The sequence below is a fragment of the Suricata suricatta genome, chromosome 13, assembly GCF_006229205.1.
Source record: "Suricata suricatta isolate VVHF042 chromosome 13, meerkat_22Aug2017_6uvM2_HiC, whole genome shotgun sequence".
NCBI classification, from domain to species: Eukaryota; Metazoa; Chordata; class Mammalia; order Carnivora; family Herpestidae; genus Suricata; species Suricata suricatta.
Window position 1 is genome coordinate 77,246,941 of NC_043712.1, and position 14,897 is coordinate 77,261,837.

General features: G+C 39.2%; 1 protein-coding gene and 1 pseudogene across 2 annotated transcripts in view; one reads left to right on the top strand and one right to left on the bottom strand.

The window, feature by feature from the left end:
• The window catches only part of ABHD17B (abhydrolase domain containing 17B), a 46,870-nt gene that overhangs the window by 15,195 nt on the left and 16,778 nt on the right, over window positions 1–14,897 (top strand). The window lies entirely within an intron of this gene.
• Window positions 2,064–2,916, bottom strand: LOC115275748 (annotated as a pseudogene).

Sequence of the window (14,897 nt, forward strand, 5' to 3'; positions counted from 1 at the left end):
AAAGCAGCTGGCACGCAGAGGAAGAGGAAGTGTGATGGCGATGGCAGCTTGTATAGATGGGCAGAATGTTGGTAGACCAGCTGAAGGCCGTATTAGGAAGGACGGACAGACTTGTCACACAATGTGTGTAAAGAGAGGCAGTGCTCTTGTTAAGGAATCCTATACTTCTGTTGAGACTGCATAAATGCCATAATCCCTCCCTATATCCCTACTAACGGTATGAATTTTATAGGTGGAGAAGGGGCTGATAGACTGATAGGAGGAATATTCTTATATGCTGCTTATCATGCAGTTCTGTGGGGTTTTTTTCCTCGTGGTTGATGAAAATACCTTTTTCAAAGTGACTGTTTGGAGGGACAGTTGAAATTGTTCTCTGATGCATTTTGAAGCCATATGGTTTGGTTTGGTTTTGCTTCTTATTTGCTGAAACAGATTTGTATCTGCCCCACTTTACTGCTTTATTAAATAAGTGGTAGGGTACAACTGACTTAATTTAAATAACTGAAATATCACTCCTTCACCAGATAAACATTTTTAAGAGTTTATATCTCAGAACTGGCCTAGTGAAAGAGCCTGTTTTGAGAATTGTTTAAGACATAAATGCAGATTCGGACCACTTCCATTTTCAGTCTGTCCTATAATACAGCAGAATGTCATCAAAACAAGGAAGGCATTTGAAATTTCTTTTCTTTCAAAAAAGGGGTCTTTGGGAGGCCGCCTGGGTGGCTCAGTTGGTTGAGCATCCAGCTTCCGCTTAGGTCATGATCTTGCAGTTCATGAGTTCTAGCCCCGCATGCTGCTCTGTGCAGCTCAGAGCCTGGAGCCTGCTTCTGAATCTGTCTCCCTCTCTCTGCCCCTTCTCCCCTGGTGCTCCCACTCTCTCTCTCTCAAAAACTGAATAAAAACATTAAAAAAATTTTTAATGAGTCTTTGAACAAAATGTTAAAGTAGAAGATAAAAGCTAAAGAAACCAAGGAAAAAGGTAATTGTCAGAGAAAGGAAAGATTAGATCCTAGGTACATTTAATAGGAGGAAAGCCCAAGAATCCAAAAAACATTTTGGAATGAATAAATTATTACATTGTTTCCATTTATATTTAGACACTTACACTGTTAGTCTTTCTTAGCTACTTTACACTTGCATTCAAAAGTAAGAGGCCTGTATGCTAAAATGTAATTTAATTACCATTGAACTCAAGCCTTTGCTGTTAGAGACAAGGAGGCTGAGATTCAGGGGGAAATGGCTTTCCTAAAGTCTCAGAGCTAGTTAGTGTCAGAGTAGGGAATAGAATCCAGCCTTTTTAATTCATAGAACCAGGGTTCTTTATACACGATCGCAGACCATTTATGGAAAACAAATTTTTTTAAGGTGGGAGGATGAAACCTGATACATTGTTAAATAGACAGTAGTCGTTGTGAATGCTTTTATATGTTCTTCTGGTTTTTAAAGTAAATGATAGTTGACATTTGTGCCTCACTGTGACAAGAGGCTCATGATTTTTTTTCCTTGACATTGTTAGAGCCTTGGTTTTCTGTCTTAGGAAGTAGCTTCTCTGCTAGATGACTTCATAACCTGTATAACAAGGTTACAAGACGTTAATAATATGAATCTGTTAAAGCCCTGTTATTAATTTTATAACTTATTGGAGCTCCTGTTTATAGGGAGAAAGAGAGCAGTAACTTTTCTTGGATTAATCTTTAGGTAAGAAGGGCAGATCAATCTATTAGCATTAATTGGCACTTAAAATTATTTATGTTATAAATTTATGTGTTTCCCAAGAAACATCTAAAAGTTTTCCTGTTGTTCCCTCCTTTGTGGAATCTACAAGTAGATACCCCAAGCCTTACTTCCCCAAAGCTTTTGGAGGAGATATATACAATATTCCTAACCTAATTCAGCTTCTTCAGCTCAGAAGAAGAACCCTTTTTGTATCAATATAAAAATGTATACATAGACTTGATCAGTTTTTCCTAATTTTCTTTTTAATCTTGACATTTGCCTTTTATTTTTATTTATTTATTTTTTTTAAGCAGGCTTTAATTATCTTATTTTTCTGTTTAAAACTATGTGGCGAACACACCTGGAGCCGGGGTCCTCTGCCCGGAGACTCCGGTGTGGGTCTTTATAGGATGGTCAGTGAGTTCCTGATAGGGAGACTTGATGAACACAGTCTCTTTCCAGAGGCGGGGGGCGAGGGGGAGGAGACAGGTCTTGGGAATCAAAAGTGGCCTTGGTGAAGTTGTCCAGGGGGCAGTGCTGTCCCTGGCTGACGTGTAGCAGTCGTCAGTGCCGTCATCATCCCTATCTTCTTGGGCACAGGGCTGAGACAGCGCCGGTGCCCCTGGGGTTGAGGAGGAGGCTCACCAGCACAGAGCCACAGCAGCTGGTCCCCTGCATGGGATGATGTGTGGCTTGATGATCTTGTGCCCCGAGCCGCCTGGCCACACAGTCAGTGGAAAGCTTGGCGGGGATCACGGCCTCATGGATGGCAGTGGCTCCTCCCTGGAGCACTGAACACCCAGACCGGCATGTCCATCGTCCTCTCCGAGGACAACAAGTGCCGGGAACCTGGTCCGCTGGCCAGCACGGGTCTGCTTTTGTGCCAGCGTCATCTTCCAAACGTCATCCTCGAGGGATGCCTCTGGGAAAAAGTCTGTGATCTCAGATTCCGTGATGGGCAGGGAGAAGAGACAGAGCTCCTCCAGGACGTGACCTTCATGTCCTTGACCAAGTGGCCCAGCTTGGAGGCTGGGATCCACTCCTTGTCCTCGGCTTTGCCCCTGCGAGCTCTGAGGTCTTGGTGGCTCCAACTCCCGCCGTGACCCTGACCCCTGGGAGCTGCTGCAGAACCGCCAGAAGCTACTGCTACAGCCTTCCGTCACAGGGCCCTCCCACAGCACTGACATCCTCCGCCATTTGGTGTTTTCTCTCTTCTCAGGGAAGCACATTTACCCTTTAAAAGGTGGGGGGAGGGGTGCTTGGTGGCTCAGTCCATCAGGCCTCCGACTTGTACTCATGTCATGATCCTGAGATTCACAAGTTAGAGCCCAAGCCCTCTGTTGGGCTCTGCTGACAGCTCAGAGCCTGGAGCCTGCTTCAGATTCTGTGTGTCCCTCTCTCCCTGACCCTCCCCCAGACATGCTTCTCAATAAATAAACAGCACACAAGCATTTAAATAAAAGGTGGGGGGAAAAGTGATAGTCCCTTGTCCTGACGAAGGGGTTTGTATATGTCTTTTAGGAGAAGAGAAATGTGTGTATCCCTGTTTCTTCAGTTGATTAGCATGATAATTTTAGTACTTTTTACTATGAAAAGCTGGTAGCCTTACTCTAAATATCTGGCATCTTATTATAGTCACAAACCAGAATTCTAATCTTCTCTCCCCAGTGTCTGTAAATCTACCTCCAGAAAGGACTCAGATATTTTTTAGAAGTCTAATGTCTTGACCAAGTTCTCTGGAACCTTCACTAAGTGAAAGAACTAGGGATATTCCTTAATGCCCAGGTGAAGGCATATCCCCAGACCAAAAATAAGAAGTCTGCTACCAGAATTGTAATTTAGTTTGTGTTCAGTGCCAAAAGAGAAAAAAGAAATTGAAGTCAGGATTACAAAGTAGAAATTTCTCCCTAGAAAGCTGAGAATATTAATCATATAGAAGTAAAGTTTGGGACAGAATGAGTATTTACAGAATCAAGGTATAGGTAGGTTAACATCCAGGATGATTTCTTTTGTGACCGAAAAGCCTCAGTGCAACATTGGAGACTCCATCACCTAGGTGCAAAAGAGATCAGTTCTTACATCTTTCCAAATACCTCTGTAAAAACTAAGAGACCATAGTCGTTCTAGATTGGGTGCATGGTAAGACTTGAGGGTATAATAATGTATGTAACATAAATATGTAACATAAATCTAACTCAAGACTTCCAGATTTTTGAGAAGATTGTTTTTAAGGCATTATATTATTAAATGTTTTAAATGCTTCTTCTACAAACTTTGTATACAGTTTCAGCAGTTGTAGAACCACGATGTTCTTTTTTTTTTTTAATGTTTATTTATTTTTGAGAGACAGAACACTAGCAGGAGAGTGGCAGGGAGAGGGAGACACAGAATCTGAAGCAGGCTCCAGGCTCTGAGCTGACAGCACAGAGCCTGACATGAGATCATGACCTGAGCCGAAGTCGGACGTTAAACCAATAGAGCCACCCAGGTGCCCCTCTTTCTTTTTTTTTTTTTAATGTTTATTTCTTTTGAGAGAGAGAAAGAGCTAGCAGGAGAGAGAGCAGGAGAGAGAAAATCCCAAGCAGGTTCTGCTCTGTCATCACAGAGCCTAAAGTGGGGCTCAAACTCATGAACAGAGCCAAAATCAAGAGTTGGTCGCCTAACTAACTGAACGACTGAGGCACCCCCAGATATTCTTAAATTATTTATTTATTTTTTTTACTTTTGAGAGACAGAGACAGCATGAGCAGGGGAGGGTCAGAGAGAAAGGGAAATACAGAATCTGAAGCAGGCTCCAGGCTTTGAGCTAGCTGTCAGCACAGAGCCCTACGCAGGGCTTGAACCCATGAGTTGTGAGATCATGACCTGAGCCGAAGCTGGAGGCTTAACCGACTAAGCCACCCAGGCGCCCCCAGATATTCTTGATAATGGTGCTAGCTCAGATAATTTACAGGTTTGGCCCCAAGGTAATAGATAACACATGAACTGATTGTGATTTTGCAAGGGTTTAAAAAGAACCATCCACATAAGGGCTTGTCCAATGTCAAGTCTGAGAGCAATATATCACAGTATGTTATCCTGATACATTGCCATTTGGGGTAGAGGATGTTAACCAGAAACAATTCATTAAGCATTAGAATATTGACTAGATGGTATTATAGAGGCTAAAAGACTTCATACATTCTTCAGATCACCCAGACTTTTCAAAGAAAGGTAATGTAGCACTTTTCTACTTTACAGGTCAACATTGGCTTATTGCCTTCTTTTTTGTTTTTAAGTTGTATTTATTTATTTTGAGAGAGAGAGAGAATTCCAAGCAGACTCTGCACTGTCAATGCAGAGCCTAACACGGGGCTCAAAGTCATGAACCATGAGATCATGACCTGACCCAAAACCAAGAGCTGGTCATTTAACCAACTGTGCCACCCATGTCCGATGACTTACAGTCTTCTTAACACATCCCTGGTTCAGTCAAAGCTGGTATAAGAGGGCAGAACAAGAAGCAATGAGAATAGTTCCTGAAATGTCACTTAAAGTTGTCATAGCTGAGATTCTACAAAAAGCAGAATCTTGAGAGTAAGAGGCAAAAACAGTTAATTCAGCCCTGAAAGACGGTATGCCCCTTTGACCAAGACATAGGCCTTAGGCATGTACTTAGGTCTAATCAGTCCTTGTTGTTGACATGGTGGGGGAGATAGACAATAGGACTTCTAACTAAGCAATGTGTAATCGCGGGATTGGTGATTTGTGCTCAGCCCCAGCATTGACAGATAGTAAAGGAGTAGCATAAATACATGCTGTTCCTCAAAGCCTCTCTCAGACCTCTAGGTCAAAGTTCCTGGTAACATCCTTGTGCATTTCTCCACCTAACTTTCCCTCAATAATGGCATTTTATTGGATAGGGATGACTTTTAGTCTCACTGTGAAGGTGTCCATTGGACTAGTACAAGGTCTACAAAGTTTTCCAGTGCTCAGGAGTCTACCATATCCATGCCTCCTAGTAATTCCAAGAGAAGCTATTCTCAGGAAGATGAAAATTCTAAAATGAAACAAACAAGAGGGATGGATTTGGACCCAGCCATCCTGGGTTTTTTCCTGTTTAGAATTGAGACATTTTAGGGTCCTACCCCTGTTAAAATGGACCATCACGCTGAAGCACAAGCAGAGTTGTGATCATGCTTCCTACCAGTAAACCCAGGTAGCAAAGATGTTAACTTCAGATCTTCTTCAGTTACAATATCCAGGGTCCCCAGTGGACCCAGTGGCTCTCAGACTGGGGATTAGTCAGCCTTATAACAAGGTACATTAGGCAGCCAGTTTGCCTCTCCTGACAGTGAGTGCCCTCTGCACATTATTATCTTTAGCCCCTCTAACCCAAGAAGAAGCTTGGGTGATTTACTTGCTTGTAGGCATGGAGCTGAAAGAGATTTGAAAGTGAAATAAACCATGTAACCAAGTCCTAAAAATTGAAGGGAGAATTCAGGCATAAGGAAACTGGACAAAAAGTCAAGTTTCAGATTCAAGGTAACAGAACAAAACTCAGAAATATCAGACTAGAGCAAGAGGTCTCACAAAGTAAAATGTAAAATCCTGAAATACAACAGCATTGGCCACAAATACCTTTGTGGGAAAGGAATTATTCAATGGCTCCAAACTGGCTCAGATCCAAGTTGGTTTATGTACCACCAATACCAATTCCATCTCTGTTTCCATGCTAACACATAGCCCAGGGAGGCTGCCAACCTTTGTTTCATAGAAACAAATCTTTCAACACCACATTTAAGGCTTGGAGATAGAATTCTGTTACCAATGGCTGATTGGATCTCAGCTCTTAGTCTTTTCTTGCAACAAACAGCCTCGCAGTTTGCATTTCAGACTTCCGTTAGGTCTTGCTTATTTTACTTCATTCTCAAAACAACCCTGTGAGATAGGTAATAGTCCCATTATACATCATTGCAATGACAGACCTCTTCATCTGTCCTCTGGTAATTGACACTGAATGGTGAATATGTAAACTAAGAAAGTCTGTATATCAGACATTGTTCAATAGACTCATTATATTAGCAGTCTCCATGCAGTGGGCAGCATTGTTCTGTGAGGTATCAATTTCTCTGACTTCATTGGAATAGATAGCTACTACAGAAGTGTTTTTTAAATGTTATTGAGGTGTAATTGACCATCAGCTGCACATATTAAAAGTAAACAATTTTATTTTTTTCAATTGAAGTATAGTTAACCATAAGTATTTTTTTAAAAGAGTTAAAATAGAGGGAAACAATAGCAAGAGACAACAGAGATCAAAAATCTTTAGGTTAAACAAAAAGTAAATCTAATTATTGACTATAAGAAAATATAACTAATTTTTCATTAGCGCAAAGAGAGAACACTCCCCAACTAAATTATATGAGGTTAACATACAATCTACAAAAACCTGATGAGAAATATGAAAACAATGAAAGGTCATTCTCAATCATGAATATAAATGAGAAATATCTGTAAACTATTAGCAAAATGAGTTTAGTAATACATTAAAAAATTTTACATTATCACCAAATTAGGATTATTCCTTGAATGAATGTCAGGTTGATTTTGTGGAAATTATCCTATTAAAGATCTTTTTAAAAAAATAGGAAAGAAGGAAACTTCCTTATCTAAAAGGACATCCATAAAATTTCTGTAGGAAAAGTTATCCTCAAAAAAAGACTACAGTCAGTGTCCCAACATTAAGACAGTATGTTGGAATCCTGGTAGTAAAGTGCAATAAAAAGAAAAAACACTTAGAGAATAAGAATTTATAAAAACTCACATGTGTACCAAGTTAGTACACAAAAACATATTGTGTTTCTGTATATCAACAAAGATTAGAAATAGAATTCTTAAAAAGATGTAAATAGGGATATCTTGTTTAAGAATATAAACACTGAAAGAGTTTAGTTCTTCCCAAAGTGATTTCTAGATGTAGTACCATTCATTGGCATCCTGAGTATCACTTACATTCATTAATGTATCAAGGTTAATTCAAATGACAAATCCCCATGGGTTGGTAGTAAGAGATGTTACTGCAAATTGATGCCAACTTAGAGAACACTTTGGTGGTTCATTTCAGGCACATTTTTTTGAAATAGGAATTTGATAATATCGAAGCATATATCCAAAAGCTTCCTAGAATCCTTACGCATTTGAAGCCCACTGAAATATATTACTTACACATAATAAGTAAAATTTGTCCTTTTATTTTTTTTAGTTTTTAGTTTTATTTAAGTAATTTCTGCACTCAACATGGGACTGGAACTGACAGTCCTGAGATTAAGAGTCATGTGCTCTTCCTATTGAGCTAGCCCCAAAAAGCCCCAAAATTTGCCTTTAAAAAAAAGCAACCTCAATCTTGAGGAGACAGCAGCAAAGCTGTGAGTGTATAGATACCAGTTGAGATTTTACTTATTTTTGCCATCTGATAGCCAAAACCACTTCCTTCCTCTTTCCCCAGATACATTCGCTCACATTCTGAACAACTTATTTTCTTCATCCAGTCTTAGGTATTATTTTTAATTGTTTTAAATGTTGTTTATTTTTGAGAGAAAGGGAGACACAAAATCTGAAGCAGGCTCCAGGCTCTGAGCTGTCAGCACAGAGCCCAACATGGGGCTCAAACTCACGAACCGTGAGATCATGACCTGAGCCCAAGTCGAGCACTTAACCAACTGAGCCACCTAGGTGTCCCTAGATTTTTCTTAACTTAATTTTTGTTTGGGCTTTTAGTATATGAAATGGGAAGGTTTTTCATCCTTTTCTTCTTCTACTGGATTTATTATACTCTCCATGTTCACACCATAGCAAAACATTTCATTCTTACACACTAACTCATGATTAAAGAGCATGTGCCCTGGACCCAAACTGCTGAGTATGAATCCTGGTTTTACTATTTACTAGCATTGTGATCTTGGGAGATTTAAACTTCTCTGTTTCTTCTTCTGTAAATTGGGCTGGGGGAGGATAATGACATCTGTCTTACAGGATTATTCTGAGGATTAAATAAGGTTAATACTTAGGAAGGTTTGACAAGATCTACCTATGTATAATTGTATTTTTATAAATAAACAGTAGCTTGGCTTTTCATAACCTACCAAAATTTCAAACCTGCAAATTTAGATTCTTCAATGTGAAAATTTGGTGATAATACTATTTGGTTTGTCTTGTGTTATGACCTTAGGCTCAGCTAACATGGGCTTTTGAGTGACTTCTGTGTGATAGCCATCGAGAGAAGTAAATATACTTGAAAGTTAAGTATATGAAATAAAAAATGTATGTGTCATAAGGTTCAAAACAGTAAGGACAGACGCATCCTTGTGGCTAATAAATAGGTAGTAATTTATAAAAGTAGTTCAGTTGGTTAATTATACAAAGAAGATTTTTAAGCCCAGGAAGTCTAGCTCCTTGAAACCAGACTTCCTGGGCCCTTCATATACATTTCCATACTTAAATGTTTTTTTTTAACATTTATTCATTTTTCAGAGACAGAGAGAGAGAGCAGGAGCAGAGGAGGGTCAGAGAGAGAGGGAGACACAGAATCTGAAGCAGGCTCCAGGCTCTGAGCTGTCAGCACAGAACCCAATGTGACGCTTGCACTCCCCAACCGCAAGATCATGACCTGAGCCAAAGTCAGACGGTCAGCCCACTGGGCTACCCAGGTGCCCTGTACATTTTCATACTTTTAGAAGATACCTTTTAAAAAAATGTATGGAGGGGCGCCTGGGTGGCTCAGTCAGTCAACTCAGGTCATAATCTGACTCTGTGAGCTGGAGCCCCACATCAGGCTCTCTGCTGACAGCTTGGAGCCTGAAGCCTGCTTCAGATTTTGTCTCCCTTGCTCTCTGCCCCTCCTCCACTCCTGCTCTCTCTCTTGCTCTCTCTCAAAAATAAACGAACATTAAAAAAGATTTTTTTAATAAAATAAAAAGATGTATGGAGTGGAATTTAATTTTTTTGGTGGTAATTCAGAGTACTACCAATACAAAATGTTTAAAACTTTTTAAATTCAGAGAATTTGCAGGGTAAATGTTTAAATATAATTTAATTGAAATATATAAAGTAAAGCCCAACAATTGGGCTATGTACTGCCCCAGAACATAACTGTTTCAGATTAAAACAGAACTCACAGGGGTCTGCAGATGTCTTCAAAAACAACATGAATTCTGTTGGCACAAATTCTAAGAGTAAGAAAGTAGAATTTGTTAAATATGACAAAAAGCTTGTGGGTTAAAATTAGTATCTTCAGAAAGTTCAAATATGAAGCGAACTGAAATGAGCCTTATTTTTGATCAATTACCAGAGTATAAATACCTTAACACTTGGAATTAAGTGACCTAAAATAACTCACATTCTCTGGGGCTTATCACTCTGCTTTGATGGCAGTGAATAGTATTATAAATAGTTTTTGTGGTTACTTAATTTTTTAAAATTAACCTAAAGCGAAAACATAGGAGAACGTAATAGGTGTAAAACAAACTGCAAATGAGTTACAACTTAGGGATAAGAGTACATGAGGAGCCAGTGGAAACTTCCTAAATTTGATGGCACCCAAGAAGTAAATGTCCCATTGTATGAATATTCTATGTAACTAAAGTTATTCGGATAACCAATGAAAACTATAAATATATCAGAATGAGCAGAGGTGAGAGAAAATAGGGTAAATTTCCTGTATCTTTCAGAGGATACATAATAATAAAGGTAAAATGAGTACATTTAGTAAACACCAAACTAAAAACAAATGACCCAAAGTCATAATTTCTGGATTTGAACTGGAATAAGGAGTTTCCTTGTTTTAAATTACTATTTTTATTGAATTCATATAAGCATATGTTTGAGCGCGTGATTAAGGAGCCAAATGATTTAACAACGTTTGTTATAAAAATTGGCAAGCCCAGGCGCCCATTCAAACTCTTTGATATATCCTTTCCCAGGGCATGTAGTTATTTTTGAAGGATTCTTTTGATGTTTACCTCTGTAACTTTAGATAACAATATTAGATCACTATTTCTTACATATTGACATCCACTTACAAAAGAGGATCTAGCCCTTCCTCACTGTGGTAACACTCATGCTTCCCATTTTCCTGATTACCCATGGAACCTTCCACATTTCTGGATCTTTCCTTCAGATTAGCTTAATAGTTCCTCCAGTATAACTTCTGGTCTTCTCAGTTGGGGAGGATGTCTAGGAAACTGAATTCTTTAATTGACTTTTAACCAGTCCTTAGTTTAGGCTGGCAGTAAGCCTTATTTTTTATTTTTTAACCTCCTATATGCTTTGAATTTTTTTTAAACTCTTATTCAGTTGAGATACCAGTAATATGAGTCTACTTTTTGAAAAGATTGTTTATCATTTATAGTCAGCAATGAAGTAGCCATTAATTTGATTACTAAGTGAAGTAGTCATTTAGATTTTATTGTGCTCTAGATGGGTATCATTTGATATGGAATACATTGAGTAAGTGTTCACCTGAGAAATTTCCCAGGAAAAGATCTTACTGCTTGTAAATGGAGGAGAGAGGGGCACCTGGGTGGCTTAGGCAGTTCTGACTCTCTCACAGTTCATGAGGTCCAGCGCCGCTTCGTGCTCTGCACTGACCGTGTGGAGACTGTGTGGGGTTCTCTCACGCACACGCTTCCAATCTCACTCTCACTCTCTGTCTCAAAATAAATAAGCTTAAAAAAATGAAGAGAATATGTATTTGTGGAATATCTCTACCAATGTACTATGAAGCTTTTCTGTGAACTTTGAGGATAAACGTGTTTTGGAAAGTCTTTCAAAAAAGGTGCCAAAAACTGATGGGGGGAAAACATGTGCCTGTTCATGTTTTAGTTTATGCTCTGCAACATGTACAGGTGTGACTTTGAAAGCTGAACTACAACTCATCTTCCAGTCACCAAAAGCTTTATAGGAATCTGTGATAATGACTGTATAAAAGTCATCAAACTGTCTTTTTACTTAATCATTAAGAAGATTTGATTTGCTTGTAAAGGCATTACTTAAGTGCATCATCAGGATTGTAAGTGTTTAGAATACTGGATGGGCTACATTCAGAAATAAACATTTCTAAAAAATTACTTGGCTAATAGTCACAAGTGTTTTTATAGTCTCTTATGGTTTGCAGTTTGCTTGCTTGAAAGGAGAACCTTTCAAGAATATGAATCCCTTTGATTCATCAAAAACATTCATTAAAGTGTATAGATGTCTTTATTGGTTTGTATTGCTCTTTTTTTTTTTTACACATTTTTCCCCCAAACGTTTGTTTATTTTGAGAGAGTGTGTGTGTGAGTGGGGTTAGAGGGAGAGAGAGAATCCCAAACAGACTCTGCACTGTCAGCTTGGAGCATGATGTGGGGCTCCATCCCACAAACCATGAGATCATGATTAGAGCTGAAACCAAGAGTTAGACACTTAACCAACTAAACCACCCAGGTGCCCCACTTTTCTTATTTAAAAAAAATTTTTTTTAATGTTTAATTTTGAGACAGAGAGAGACAGAGTGCAGACAAGGGAGGGGCAGAGAGAGGGAGACACAGAATCGGAAGCAGGCTCCAGGCACAGAGCCCAACGCGGGGCTCGAACCCATGAACCACAAGATCATGACCTGAGCCAAAGTCGGACACTTAACTGACTGAGCTACCCAGGTGCCCCACTTTTCTTATTTTTAATAAAATGGATTTTGGGACACCTGGGTGGCTCAGTCAGTTAAGTGTCCAACTTCGACTTAGGTCATGATCTCATGGTTCATGGGTTCAAGCCCCACATCAGGCTCTGTGCTGACAGCTCAGAACCTGGAGCCTGCTTTGGATTCTGTGTCTCCCTTTCTCTGCCCCTCCCCTGCTCATGCTCTACCTCTGTCTCAAAAAAAATAAGCATTGAAAACAAATTTAATAAAATGGCTTCTATGCTAAAATTGGGTTTGATGTAAAGAATATAAAAATACTAATTCAAAGGGATCGTGTACCCTGATGTATATAGCAGCACTATCTACAATAGGCAAATTATGGAAATAGCTCGTGTCCATCTACTGATGAATGGATAAAGATACGTGTGTGTATGTGTGTGTACGTGTATACACACACACACAGATATTACTCAGCCATGAAAAATAATGAAATCCTGTCATTTGCATGGATGGAGCTAGAGAGTATAATGCTAACCAAAATAAGTCCATCAGAGAAAGACAAATGTATAATTTCACTCATACGTAGAAGTTAAGAAGCAAAACAAATGAGCAAAGGGTAAAAAGTACCCAAACGAAGAAACAGACTCTTAACTATCAGAGAACAAAGTGATGGTTACCAGAGGGCAGGGGGATGGGTGAAAGAGGTGATGGAGAATAAGGAGAGCACTTGCTGTGACTAGCACTGGGTGTTGTATGGAAATGTTGGATCACTGTGCTGTAGGCTTGAAACTCCTATTACACTGTATGTTAACTAGAACTTAAAAACTTAAAGAATTGGGTTAGATGTACTTTTTTTCTCGAAATATATTCTTCTAAAACAATATTGTGTTAGGTAATCTCATTTTGTTCTGTGTCATTTACAGTATTCAATAGGAAGATCTACAAAAATTGCCTACATGTACTTTGATAGGCCAGGAGGGAAAGGACTACAGTATTTCAGGCTAGAGTGGTAGGAAGCATGTGAACTCTTGTTCCGGAATGCTTGACTTTAAAGATCCTAGTTCAGCACTGCCCAATAGGGCTTTCTTGCAGTGTTGGAAATGTTCATTCTGCACTATGTATTTTGGTAGGCACTAGTCATGTGGCTAGTGTGACTGAGGAACTGAATATTTAATTTAAATTTAAATAGCTATCTGTAGTTAATGGCTCCTGTATTGCAGTAAATATGAAGAAATAAGGGAGAGCGTGAGTATAGAAATGGTCCCATTGACCTGTGTTAGGACTTCGGGTCCAGATTAGTTTGTTTGGAATAGTTTATATGCTCTCCGACGTCCTCACTTCTGATCTTCCAATCCTTACTGCTTACGTTTTTGTTTCTGGTTGTTGTTGTTGTTGTTGTTTTTAACTAAAAAGTAGGTTCATAAACAAATGCTAGATTGAGACTTTTGATAACTCTGGGATGCTTGTCATATTCACCTCAACTGTTTTTTGTGTGTCTAACCCCAACTCTTCTCATCAGTGGGAAGGAAATCTTATTTTGACAGTGCCTGGTAAGTTTTTCCTCATTATTGGGAAGCTCCTCCAAACTTTTCTAAACTCATAGTTAATTAAGAAATTTGTCCTATTTACCAATAAAACTGTATTTCCTAGAGTGTTTTCAGATGACTCATTGACCCAGTTATTCTCCAAGTATTTCTAGAAACTTACTAGTATTTAAAAAGTATAACTCTACCTATCTGACATCCCTTTTAAAAGAAAATCGTGTTGCAAAGACTTCTCCTTTCAATTTGAAATATAATAAATATAGTACTTAAAAAACTTTTTTCCTTAAGGTTTCAAGTTTCTATTCCCAGATTAGCACAGCCCTTGTAAGGTGTTTTCAGTGAGAGTTGAGGTTTCCTACTAAAGTCACCTAATTGAGTCCTGTGACCTCAGGCAGTGGAGTGCCTTTGCTGCTGAGTGCTAAATATAATGGTCCAAAAAAAAGAAGGAAATACAACCTACACCCCAAAACAGTTCTACAAGCTACGTTTCTACATAAGACATACACAAATAAGATAGAAAATGTGTTTTCAGGGGCGCCTGGGTGGCTCAGTCGGTTAAGTGCAGAGCTTTGGGTTAGGGCATGATCTCAGGGTTCGTGGGTTCAGGCCCTGCCTCAGGCTCTGTGCTGACAGTTCAGAGCCTGTTTCAGATTCTATGTCTCCCTCTCTCTCTGACCCTCCCCTGCTGGTGCTGTCTCTCTCTGTCTCGAAAATAAAAGACATAAAAGAAAGAAAGAAAATGTGTTTTATAAAATATCTTAAACACCTAGTTTCTAAGTTGCAGTTATTTTGATCATCATAAGTATTTTGGAGGCTGTCTTGACTGGAAAACAAGCCTGTTGCCAAACTGCTTTAAAGGTGAATGAATATGGGGCCCCTGGGTGGCTCACTTAGTTAAGCATCTCTCTGCCTTTGGCTCAGGTCATGATCTTATGTTTCATGAGTTCAAGCTCTGCATCGGGAACCTGCTTCAGATCCTC